The sequence below is a fragment of the Alligator sinensis genome, unplaced genomic scaffold (genome assembly GCF_000455745.1).
Source record: "Alligator sinensis unplaced genomic scaffold, ASM45574v1 scaffold135_2, whole genome shotgun sequence".
Taxonomy (NCBI): domain Eukaryota; kingdom Metazoa; phylum Chordata; order Crocodylia; family Alligatoridae; genus Alligator; species Alligator sinensis.
In genome coordinates, this window is record NW_005842067.1 from 1,001,093 (window position 1) to 1,014,086 (window position 12,994).

The 12,994-nt window shown below is 46.8% G+C and overlaps 1 protein-coding gene across 10 annotated transcripts in view; it reads right to left on the reverse strand.

Moving 5' to 3' along the window:
* Nucleotides 1–12,994, reverse strand: part of ARHGAP26 (Rho GTPase activating protein 26) — a 332,594-nt gene that overhangs the window by 313,147 nt on the left and 6,453 nt on the right. The window contains exon 1 of one of the 10 annotated variants that reach the window (XM_025204035.1): nucleotides 6,543–6,675. The exons of 8 other annotated variants lie outside the window; for them this stretch is intronic. The gene's annotated coding sequence lies outside the window, so the exon portion shown is untranslated. Of the gene's footprint in view, nucleotides 1–6,056; nucleotides 6,186–6,542; nucleotides 6,676–12,994 lie in introns of those variants that run through there. One more of the 10 variants, XM_025204034.1, reaches the window with a different exon arrangement.

A 12,994-nucleotide genomic window follows, 5' to 3' on the forward strand; every position in this document is an offset into this window, starting at 1 on the left:
CCCCCCCCCCCCCAAAATCTTGAGAATGAAAACCAACCACTACTCTCCACAAATTTTCTACTGCTACTCCCACAGCACAAGAGCTCTTAGATACAATTAATCTATACCACAGTGCCTCACAAGGCCTAATCTGATTTCACCTTCCTGCCGCGCTGGGATGTGGTAAGAAGGCATTATCCCTAATTTTTCATGTGGTCATGGAGGCACAGATGTGTTAAGTTCACTGACAGCAGGAAACTGAACCTAAGCCCTGGACCACCTCTCTTGTAGTCCCATGTGATTTCTTCATACAGCTGGTTCTGCAAGAGCCATTCCAGACCCAACTGTTCCCTTTTCATGCAACTTTCCAGAAAAACAGACCCAGAAGTTTCTTGTACCACCTGATGGATGTAATGGAGGAATGCAAACCAAGAAAACAAGCAAACCAATTCCACTCTGCCAATAGCAGCTTTCACTGCAACAGCTAGCTCACATGCAGAGGGGCTGGAGAGCAAGAGATGATTCATAAAAAGCACTGAAGCGAACAGACTGTGCAGATTTTAGTACAAGTTCTCTCTCCACTCCCCACCCACGGCAGGTTAAGCAAAATCTGTTTATCATGCTGCATATGAAAGTTGTTGGCTTGGTTACACTATTAAATTATGGATACTTTTTTTTTTTTTTGGCCTGTTCAAAAAAGAATCCATAAGAGATTGTCCTACTCTTGAATCAGCTGTTGGTCAGTAACAGTGGGGAGCTGAAGAGCAAAGCAATTCAGGTATCATTTTGACCTACAGTGAACTCTGCCATATCTCCTGTACCTGCAGCAGAAGACAACGCTTAATGTGCCAGAGGAATTCTGCAGATCTGTACGCAACAGGAAAATATTCCACCCCCTTCCCATCCCAATAGAAAGGTCCTAATGCAGTTAATGCAAGAGGCGTAGCTGACTAGCATGTCAGGGTCCTGCGAAGCATATGTTAGGACTGGAATCTGAGCCTGTCAGTGGTACAGCCTGGAATAAAAACCCAGTTTTCGCTGTTCTGACAGTTTCTCCCATATGTTGAATACTAGACCCCTTACGTCTGTCTCCAAAACACCTACAAACAGTTTTGAACACTAATCATCAACAATGAAGAGCAGTTTTCATACAAGGTTTTTCTTTCTACACACACGCTGTGCAGAAATAACCTGCTTTTTTTTTTTTTTTTTCTTTCCTTTAAAAATAAGTAAATAAAGAATCTCTTCACAGACAGACTATTGCCAGTTTGAGGAGGAATTTCTTTAAGCACCAAGTCAGCGATAGCCTGTCTAGTGCTAAGATTTCACCCGTGCCCACTTCCTGCACAGTATATGTAGATGGTATACACATTATATCAGTGCACACAAATAGCTGCATCTATCCATCCTCACTGGAGCCCTTCCTGGTAGGAGTAATTTTGTTCATCTCAGACACACATACCCAGCCTCCCAACCCACTAACAGCATATGTTCACCGAGATAAGTAGAGCTAATCACACCTTTGTGAGAGTATGTGTTTCTGCCTTGACAAGATGATACAATCCCGGACTGAAACGATCCTACCACTCATCCTTCCCTCCTCCAAAATCTGGCACTTTACATTTCTAAAGACAGCAATAATCTGAGTTTAACACACCGAGCTCATGTGAAATATGTTCTCACGCAGCATCCCACAAAGCTTCTATAGTCAGGCACGTATCAGCGCTGTTGGGAAGTCACCAGTGCAGCAGGCTTATATTAAAATGACTCAGGGTCTTTGAATGGTTGGTGGTTTGGGGGGTGGGGAGGGCAACACAGCAGCTGCTGAAAGCACAATTTCCTGAGATACCTGGTAAAAACTCTTTTCACCTTCCCCCAAACCTTCAGTAACTTTAAGGGGCTGTGACTTCCTTTCTAGCCAATGGTAGAAAGGTAAAGTGCAATGTATGTCAACCCAGTAGGCACAAGCACTGCGGAACAGCTACTCCACCCCCATGGAAATAAAAAATAATATGGGTATCAGCTTATTAGGTGCTGGACAACAGACCTATTGATACATACAACACAATTAAAACCTGTTCAAAAAGACAAAGAAGCTACTGCGATAGCTTAGTCCATTGATTAGACTTAGCGCTTCCTCTTCCAGAAGATAGGAACTCAAAGCACAGGAATTAACGATGTCCAAAAGATATCAGTTTCCACTGAAAAGAGACAGATGTTAATACAGCCCTATACATTACTTCATCTTCCCTTCCCCCAAACAATGAGTCTTTGACCTTTCTCCATCTGCAGCCTGCCTATCCTGCCAGAGTCCAGGATGCAAGAGGAGAAATATACATACAATCAAAATAAAAGGGAGCAGGAAGAAACTGTTTGGAATGGTTTACAAAGATTAATTACAGGGAAAGGAGCCAAAGTATCCAGGTTTGTCATGTCTGTCACAATCTGCAGACTCCAGAGAAGCCATGGAAACAGGATTTTCTTGCCAGAATTTTGACTGCTATCTGCAATGAAGTCCAACCACCCAAAAACACCTCCACAGCATGATCCAGAAAGCTGGTTCCATTGAGTTAGCTGTGCTAGAAAACACAGCAGATCATTCTTCCCTAAAGTGATCAGACGTGAGATGGATGAATGACTACAAGGAGAAACTTCAGAAGAAAATAAGACTCCAAAAATATGCCCAATGCACATGACTTCAACTGAAGGATGCCTCATGGAAACACACAGTTATTGGTCTGTGCCCTGCATTTGAGGAGCAGAAGAATGGATACCCATTGTCATTTTTTGGCAAACAACTCAGAGATGCAAACTGTAACAAATCTGCTGCCAGTATGCTGTACACCTGAACTTCACCAGGCTAGCAGAGAAGAAATTCAGATCCTCCTTCTCCATAAGTACAGGTACACTCCACTTGGGCTCAAGACAAATTTGCTAGCAGTTAAGAGTGGGCAGTTCAAATGCCATTTAGTAAGGGGCAGACATGAGCACACACACACACACACACACACACACACAAAAAGGAAAGTCAGTTTGTTGCACTATTCAATTTATATTTAAATCTGCCTAGGAAACAGAAAGAGACAAAATACCACTAAAATGCCCGCTCCACACCACTATCCCTCAGCATAAAAAGGGCCCACTTCTCTTCCCAGTTTTAAGTGGATACCACATTGTTTTCACCCAGATATAACTGGTGCCTGTGTTTTTCTGTAGCACACTAGCACAGATTCCAGTCCAAATCTGCTAAGTGCAATTTTCCAAAAATAATTTAAAAGGTGCAGTAACCAGCACAAGCTTCATGCACTTCCCAGATCATTCTGCAAATTGCTAAGCTCTCCCCTTCTGGCTTTAATGAGGAACTTTCTTGGGGCACTGGACCTGGCTACTGCCCTTAAATGTTAGAGTAGGCAAAGGGTAAAGTTACAGGCTGGAAATGGCTCAGCAACAGGATTTGGTGCTTGGCTCAGCAAGCCCATCCTGGTGAAAATAGGACTGCTTGTTTTTCTTATCTGTCAGTTCTGAACAAAAAAATGGAACTGGGAAAGCAGAACTCCTAGCACTGGATTCAGCAAGCAGGGAGGCCACAGGCCTGCTCCAGGGGGAGTGAGGAAGTCTTTGGGGCCCTTATTATCTTGTTTCCTGAATAGCTCCCTGAGGTGTGATAGAACAGAGAAGCAGTAGGGCAACTTGCAAAGAATGCCCAGAGGAGAACCCTATATATGGAGGGGTGTCAAAAGCTCATCTGGCCCCATGGTGCAGGGCCAGTCTGTGGGCCAGATCAGGCCCACGAACCAGCCCTGCATGCCAGACCCAATGCATGTCCTGGAGTGGCCAAAACAACTGCTTCATGCAGCACAACCATGGAGCAACCATGTGAAACAGGGCCCCAGAGCAGTGGAACAGCATGCAGCCACTCCGGGGCCGTGCTACATGCGACAGCTGTTCTGCTGCCCTGGGGTGCCCATTGGAGCGGGAACCATGTGTAGCATGGTCCCAGGGCGGCCAGAGCAGGCACCATGCACAGCACACTGGCCCAACACACTGCTTGTGGGTTGACTCCAAGACCCACAGGCAGGACTGGAAGGCCAGATCTAGCCTGTGGGCCATGTCTGATGCTCCTGCTGTACAGGAAAGGAACTAAGGCAGTTAAGCAACTAACTCTTATCACTAATAGTTTGTACTAACACTACAAACATGGGGTACATGGTGTTTATCTGGGTAGCCCCTCTCACCCTGGACATACAAGCTGTTTCCATAGTCACCTCAAAGACATGCCAATCCCTGCTTTGCCTCACTAGGTATACCACAAAGATAGTCTGCAGCACAGGTAGCGCAAACTACAACCTTTTAATTCTCTCTTGGAGCAACAAAGCTTCTATTTCTACAGAGAAGAAATAAAAGTATACACAAGAGCCACGTGAAAGAACAAAATCGGCTTCACTCTGGCTCCCGCTGGGTCAGGAGTAGGACTTTCTAGATGCAAAATCTTACTAAGTGATCACCACATACATCTCCACCGCTGCAGAGTAATCTCTGCACTCAATCTGCCCTCCAGAAAGGAAGAGGAAGGGGGGCAGGGAGGGAAGGAAATCCTGGCACGGATGGCCCCAAGATTTAAGACAGACGGTTACAGCATCATATTCCTGGTAGATCAATGGAGTGGCAAAAAAGAAAAAAGAAAAAAAAAAAAAAAAAAAATCACCAGCAGAGATCGGAGGCAACTTATTTTAGGAATGAACAGAAACCATATGTTTTACATCTTGAGCTGGTCTTGCGGTTAGCTTGTGTGGTCAATGTAGAAACAAACTCAAGCCAACAAATCGAAGAAGAATTTGCAAAACCCCACTATCATCTTATTTTACACTGTCAATTAAAGATCTTCCCAAGCTGACATGGTGCGATGTTCTGAGGGTTTCCCTTCCAAAAAGATTACATTTATAGCGCAGACACTGAATGGAAAGAGCTCGCTTGCTCTCTTTCCCCCTCTTCCTTCTCCAGTCCTATTTGCCTCTCTTTCAGAAGATGAGCCACAATTTTGAAGCAATATCCTTGTTCTGAATCAGATCAAGCCCCAGGTTCACCAATACAGAGAAATCATAAAATCCAAGCTCAACCAAGGGAGCACAAGAGATGAATGAAATCTTCCACCCCAGATGTGACTTACGGTCCTCCAGGCTGTGTGGTCTGGAGGAACGTGGCCAAAGTGAGGAGCCTGGCGTTCCAATCCTGATGCAGCATCCGATTCATTGCCTGGCCTTGAGCCAGTCACCTGAACTTCATTTCAATTCTCACATGTGTAAAGTGGTGATAATTCTTACCTCTGGAATTCCCAACAGTATCTTAGAGACTTAAGTTATTTACAGTCTACACAAAGCTCCCAAAACATAAAGCACTTAGTATTAATAATAATATAACCCAAAACTTCCTTTCAAGCTGTTAAAAAGATCCTGGCTGCCAATCTGGATTTCACTCACTGTGATGAAAGCTAGCAATCCTTCATGAGTCCTGGTTTGCTTTTACTATAAAGAGCTGTCACTCAGCTGATTTAATGTCAGGGAAACTGACCGGGAAAGAGGAAAGAAACCCAGCGTGTCAGAGTGTGGCCAGCCCAAAGAATTCCCTGCCACGGACAGCAAGAAGTAGATGCAATAACCACATTTGAAGAAGGACAGGAGAATTTTGCCATGTGCCGTGATACTGCTAAAAAAGGCAGTTCAGGGCAACAAGAAAGAGCATGTTCAGTTCATCATTTGAAGCATTAGAGAAGTCAGTCCAATCTGTAAGCAACGGTGAGACCCAGTATGGCAAGTTCCCTGTTCCACCATAGTGACATGTTGAGAAGGCTTGATAGAGAACTGACATTTCTCGTACCAGGAGCTCTTGTACCTTCGACCAGGACCTGGTTGCCCCCTGGCCCATCAAAGCATCATAACTAAGGTACATTACATACACAGGAGCGCAGACAACCTGGGCACGTACTCCTTTCATTTTGGACCCAAATGGCACCTCCTCTTCTGAAGGCAGTGCTTCACCAGCCAAGTGCACTTTGATGAATTAGAAGGTGCATGACTCACCTCTACAAAAGTTATCCTGTTGATATTCGTATGCTGCTAGCACAAAGCACTCAGGCAGTGCATCCAAACGTTATTTCCTGGTGCAGCACGTACTAAGTCAGGTGGCCATAGCAACCCAGCAAGGAAAATGGGATTCCTCACCCTCTGGAAAGCATGACACTCGCTTTCTTTTTCTAATACTGACAGTCACCGCCCATATGTGTTCCTGCAGAAACAGATTTGAAACTCGGACCCTTAATCTTGGTGCCTCAGAGGAAAAACAAGAGCAATTTAAAAATTGAGTAATTTTTTTTCTGTTAAAAGAGGTTTTAAATCATTTCAGGTTTCCTCACAGACCTTCTCATTTGTTGCAGGCTTGTATACAAGACCTTCACGTGAATGGACAAAAGCCGCGATTAATTCATTGTTGATATGGTAAAACTGATTATTCAAAGTACACTTGTGTGTATGAGCAGTGTGAGGGAATGATGGGTATTTCTCTCTCACCTCTTTGAAGCAAACAGATCTTGGGTAACACTTCCAATAACAAGTTTTACTCTGAGGTATGTGGTTTATACTGGCAGTGTCCCCTCACTGTTTGTAAGCCTTCAGCCAGATACTCTAGAAAGGCATAACAGTGCTTCTTAGTGGATCATGCAATAGTCTCTCAGAAAACTGCCCCTGAAAAAGAGAAGCAAAGGTTTAGCAGCTCAGGTGGCATTTTAATCCCTCCCTCTGGAACACTTGAAAGTTTCTCACCATCTCTTTCCTTGGCAACAGGCACTAACAAGGGGGTCATTTTGGTACCAGTGTCACTTGCTGGAGCTTAAATCAAAAGACCCGGGCAATGTCACCCTGAACCAAAATCATATTCTGCAGCTAGCATGAAGGTTTGATCCTACTGTGACCCAGGTCTAACTGACATTGTGGCCACATGCATTGATTAGAGGTCTGGAGAGCAGGTTACATATAAAGGAGAGGCTGAAAGACTTGGGACTGTTGAGCCTGGAGAAGAGAAGACTCGGAGGGGACTTGGTGGCAGCCTATAAAGTATATCAGGGGCGTACATCAGGGCCTGGGGGAGCATCTGTTCACCAAGGCACCCCAAGGGAAGACAAGAAGCAATGGGCACAAGCTGATTGAAGATCACTCCAGACTGGACGCAAGGAAAAACTTATTTACAAGTCAAGTGCCGAGGATCTGGAACAGGCTCCCACCAGGAGGTGGTACAGTCACCCACCCTGGTGATCTTCAAAAAGCATCTTGACACCCACCTTGCTGAGGTCATCTGACCCCAGCAATCTTTCCTGCTCACGTGCACGGTGCCTGGACCCAATGATCTTGTAAGGTCCCTTCCAGCCCCTAACATCTGTGAATCTATGAATGCCATATTGTGCCAGTCTGGAGGTCTGGAATCTGACAGCCGTTTATATACAACTTGCCACCCTGTTCCTCTTTCTTAGTGGAGGATGATTATTGCTAATGGACAACTCCATGTGTTAAGAATGTGACATGCCAGTTTAACAAGTAAACCTGTGAAGACATTCAGAAATGAAGTCTCTTCATCACAGACTCTTCTTGCCTCTCACTTTATGTTCTCCCTGCGGACAGAACGCTGCACAGAGCTCTCGTAAGAATTAAGTGAATGGAGGAGCATTCCAGATAGGAAGATTCCTCAGCGATAAGAGCTGTTCCTGAGCAAGGAAATAAGGAAAGTGTTTCTCATCATACACCATGGGACCCCTCAAAACAAAACAGGAGGGAAAGCCTTGGCCACAATGTCAAACACACCAGCTACATGACCTCACTTCCCCAACAACCAAAATACTTGTTTCTGAACTCTGAAAAAGCACAGTCCCCACCAACTGAAGGGAAAGGATGCTCACAGAATTTAGTTCACTGAAACACACGTGTCAGTGAAATCAGTCTTTCCTGGCTATTTTGAAGACCAGAGTAAAAGAGGGAGAGCATGAACAAGAGGCAGGCATTTAATTCTATGCAAACAGGATTTCATAGCAATAATGCAGTATAGGCATTTCCTTGTTATTTGATCTTGATTATTAAATCTAGGGGAAAAACTGTTCAACTGAAAACACTAGAGAAAATGAAACAACTTTCATTTTAGTTCCTGGTCAGTCACTTTGTATTCTCACATACTGGCTACAACTATAATACCGCAATATGCCAAGCAGGAGTGCCATCCCCCCTGTCAGAGCTTTTCAGTCTTTCACCAGAGCAAACCCACACCTCATTTCAGGAGAGGACAGGACAGGACAGGTACACAACCAGCCACTGTACCGATTTCAGTGAACTGCATGGGTTTTCAGGCAGTGGGGCCAGACCCAAGCACTGTAGCAGGCTATTGCCATGTACCTGCAGGGATTTTTGATGGAAAGTCTGCTCCACTCCAGCTCAAAGTTTACAGGCTCTAACACAGAGCACCCCACCAAGAGACTAATTAAAAGCGCACACCCTGCTGAAAGATGGAAAGGCAACTTGATTTCTTTGGACAGGCCTCAAGTGAAGCATATTGGAGAGCGATCAGTAATATTGGCCTAGATGCTATAGACAGCAGGAAGAGGCAGCATACCGATGCTGCTGATCGGATTTAGAGGGTGCATACCTGCTCCTAGATCCAGACAGACAGGAACAGAAGCAGACACCAGCCTCAGGGACCTACAGTGCCATTCAGCACCAGTTTGAGCTAAAAGATATTGTTTCCTACCTCTTCCCCACTAGGAACATGCAAGTGCAGACAAGCCAACCAACATCTATGTGGCCCGATTTCCCAGGCAGGAGAACCCAAGTAGAAGTAACCAAATGGGGTGGGGAATTGGGGAAGAACAATCTATAGCTTGTGGAAATTGCTTAGCCCCACCCCAGCCTCAATGAAGAAAAGCAAGGCAGATTCAGTTCAAAGTAAGCAGCAGCCCATCTAGGTCCTGAGAACATTTGGAAATTATATTTTTGGAGCCAAGTCTGGAATTTTCAAGTGCCCAAGGCCACCAGCTGCCCAACTGCCATTAGTTTTCAATAGCACCCAACTTACCGAGACTCCTCTTAAAGTCCCAGCAACATGGCATGGTAACACCTATGGAAGTATCCAAGGTGTATCTGCCACCAGGAGGAAATATTGTGGTCAGAACTGATGCACAACAGGCCACAAGGAAAGGATTAAGTTTGAAATTAACTGATATTCATTGATATGTCCCTACTATGGACAAAGCAGAGCAGTAACTGGGATGTAGGAAGAGGACCTCCATGTTCTGTACTAGACCTGGGATTTAAAAAGCGCTAATTTACAGGATATTCAAGCATCTTCTAGAAAAGAAGCAGGCTTCTTCTCCATTTTACAGTCCTGGAAATTGAAGACACCATCTTGGTGAGTTTAACAGAGTTCACCCTGCAGGACAAGATTACTGTTCCAAAACTAGAGGGACTAGAACAGATTGTCAGCAGGCTCAGCTGTTCCCAGATAACCCGCTTCATCTTTGGTGGCGTAAGGCACAAACCTCAATTTCCTAGGGACTCCACTAAAAACACCAGCTGCACTTTGCCAGCATCAAGCTCAACACCCACAGAAGATCAGAATTTCACAACATGTCACCTGTTAACAGCCTGCTTGCAAATAACGAAGTCATTTACAAAGTCATTGCATCACATACTATGGTCTGTGGACACACAGATTGCACCCTGCAGCAGTACTTAACTGGCAAGACACTTACTGCGCTAATGATTGAGGGTGTGAACTAACTTGGGGGCCAAGAGATAATACTCAGCCAGCCCTAAAATAAGGTGACAGACTGGAATGAAAGCTCACATACAATGACAGTCACCCCCCCCCCCCACTCAGGTATGCAAGGATGCACTGGAAACTGTGTGCAAGCGATCTGAGAATATTCACATGGGAGTGGTGTCCCCAGAGCCGGGATTCCCAGCGACTGCATAGAAATAGCAGTATATTTCACTAAAATAAATAAAAATTCAGTTTTGGAAAAGATGTGGGTGCACATATGGAGCTGTTCTTCCCTTTTCAACAAAAGCATGTAGATCAGAGGTTCCCAAAATTTCTTATTGCATACCCCGTTCCAGATTTACCGGCTGCCTATATACCCCTATCAGCATTAGGGCCACGCAAAGTTTCAGTTGCTAATTCAATCTGGCAGAGATTCAGCCTGATTCAGTGGCCACACCTGAATCAAAATCAGGAGAACCTTTAGTTTCTCTTAATCAAATCGGAACCCTCTAAATCAATTCAGAAAGATTTGATAATTTGGACATAGACACAGCTTTAAGTGTTTTTTCTACATACCTCTAGGTACCAAGCAGCTCCTGAGTGCTGTGATACTGGGGCCCATGGAGGGTCCATGCCGAGATGATGGGGCAGATGGAGCATTCCCCAGGAGCACGAGGGGCTCCCCAGCACGCTTGGCTGCAGACCAGAAGCATTTCTAGTCCACTTCCAGGTCCACTGGGGAGCACATGGGGGGCCTCCCCGTGTCCCCCTGGCTCGGCAACTAGTGTCTCCTGGGTCTGGGGGGGCATGCTCAGCAGCAGACCCAGAAGTGGACCAGAAGTACTTCCGGTCCACTTCCAGGTTTGCCACCAAGCACGCAGGGGGGCCCCCTCGCGCTCGTGTGGGATGCTCCATCCACGAGCTGCGCTGGTACCTCAGGGTATGTAGAAAAAACATTTAAAGCCGTGTCTATGGCCAAATCGCCAATTCTCCAAATCAGCATTGAGTCTTTCAATTCGGATGCGGCTGAATCGAATCAGGACAGTGATCTGAATCAACAAATCAGATCACTGTCCCCAATTCAGGCCGAATCCGAATCGAATACAGCCCATTTTGCACACCCCTACAGCATGTTTTATATTTTAGCCCCTTACATGCCAAGTATTAGATTGAAAATTAAATCTGTCATTATACAATTTCTCCCGCATACCCCCAGAGATGTCTTGCATACCCCCAGGGGTACATACACCACAGTTTGGAAACCTCTGATGTAGATAATACAAGTAGACAGGACTTCCTTATATCCTCCCAGTGAAGAGGGAAGGCCAGAGCATTCAGTACTTTAATCCATGTGATTGCTTTTTTCTTTTTATTCAGTAACAACTGGCTACAAAGGGCCTAGGTCACTTGGAGAATGCAACCAATAACTTGAAAGTAGCTTCTACAATAGCAGCTTGCACGTGCTTCCTGCTGTACTTCAGCACCTCGGCAGAGTTCTTGCTTACCAGGTACCTTTCCCTCATTGTAGTCAAACAAGAGTATTTTCCACTGCCGCAGAGTAGGTTTGATCATAATTAACAAGGTATCTGTGGAACCCCTCACACTGTTGCTATGGTGAATCTAGAGGACATGCACAAAGTGACTACTACAAGCCGTCCAAAACAGGCAAGGGACAGCATTCCCAGATCAAGTCCCTATAAGGATTCTTCCTACTGCAGCCAACATCTGTATTTGAGTAGAACAAGGGTGTCAAACTCATTTGGGGCTTTACGGCTCAATATGAACTGCGGGATACCGGATTCAGCCGGGGCACAAGGGCTACCACAATGGCCACCGCAACAGTGGCAAGGGGTAGGGCAGAGGCCAAGCTCACTGCTGATGGCCATGACCAGCCAGGCTAAAGAGTCCCAGATCTGTAGCACCCCCACCCACCCAACTAGCAGCGCTCATCAGGAGCCCAGCAGGCTGGATTAAAAATGCTTCATGGGCCAGATCCACCCTGTGGGGCTGAATGTTTGACACCTCGGGATTAGGGTAGCCACTGAACAACCTCCGCTACAGGAGTCAGCAGCCTATGCTCCACAGGCTAGATCAAGCCCACCAAGTGATTGCATCTGGCCTGCAAAGACTGAACACCAGCAGCAATGTATCATGGGGAACAAAAGCAGGTCAGATCCTGACCGCCTATAGGCCAAGGTCTGACAATACACCCTGCCACTCCTGAAAGGAGTCCTAGTGATTCCTGTCCTAGTGATGCATGGGCAAGCTGCAACATCAAGCGTTCTGCATCATCTTCCAACTCAAAATGCTTCCATGAAAATATTAGGAATCTGGACACAAGCCCCCTTGGTCCATAGCACCATGTTTACGGACATAAAACTAGTATGTAGAGCAGGGGTGGGGAAAATATGACCCATGGGCCAGATGTGGCCTGCGAGGCCATTCTATCCAGCCTGCAGGGCCCCTAAAAAATGTAGTAAATTAATATTTCTCTGCCCTTGGTTCCTGTTAACAATGACAGGAACCAAAGGCAATAGGACTCAGGGGAAGCCTGGCGGGCTCCAACAACAGCGGGATGCACCCAGCCCCGCTCCCCCAGCCAGAAGACCCAGCCGGGGTTTCTGGCCTGGGAGCACATGGCTGCCCCATGCCAGAACTGCAGGTAAGCTGGGGTGGGGGGGAACCCCAGCAGGGAAGGAGCACAGGGGTGGGGAAACGTCAGCCCCTTCCCCCACCCTGTGGTGGGCACCCTGTGCTACAGCTGATCGCACTCCGCGTGGGGCTACCTGCCTGCTGTGGACAGCCCTGTGCAGGCTGCGAGCAGCTGCAACAGGGAGCGCCCACCATGGGGCTGGGGGAGGGGTGGCGGCGCTTTTCCCCCCTGTGCTCAGCTTTTCCTTGGGCTCCTTCCCTGCGCCAAGAAAAGCAGCCCCTCACCTGCCCCATGGCCAGTGCCCCACGCTGCAGACGCTCACAGCCCACGTGGGGCTGTCCGGAGCAGGCACAAGCGGCCCCAGGTGGGCTGCGAGTGGCTGCAGCACAGGGCACCAGGTGGGCTGGGGGCTGCTTCTCCCCCCAACTCACACCCCCTGTTCAGCACCACCTTGTAACCCAGCCCCACTACCAGGCTGGTAGCAGGGTCAGGTTACAAGCTGGTGCTGAGCACAGGGAAGAGCAGCCCCTCACTCACAATGTGGCCAGCGTCCCACATTGCAGCTGCTCC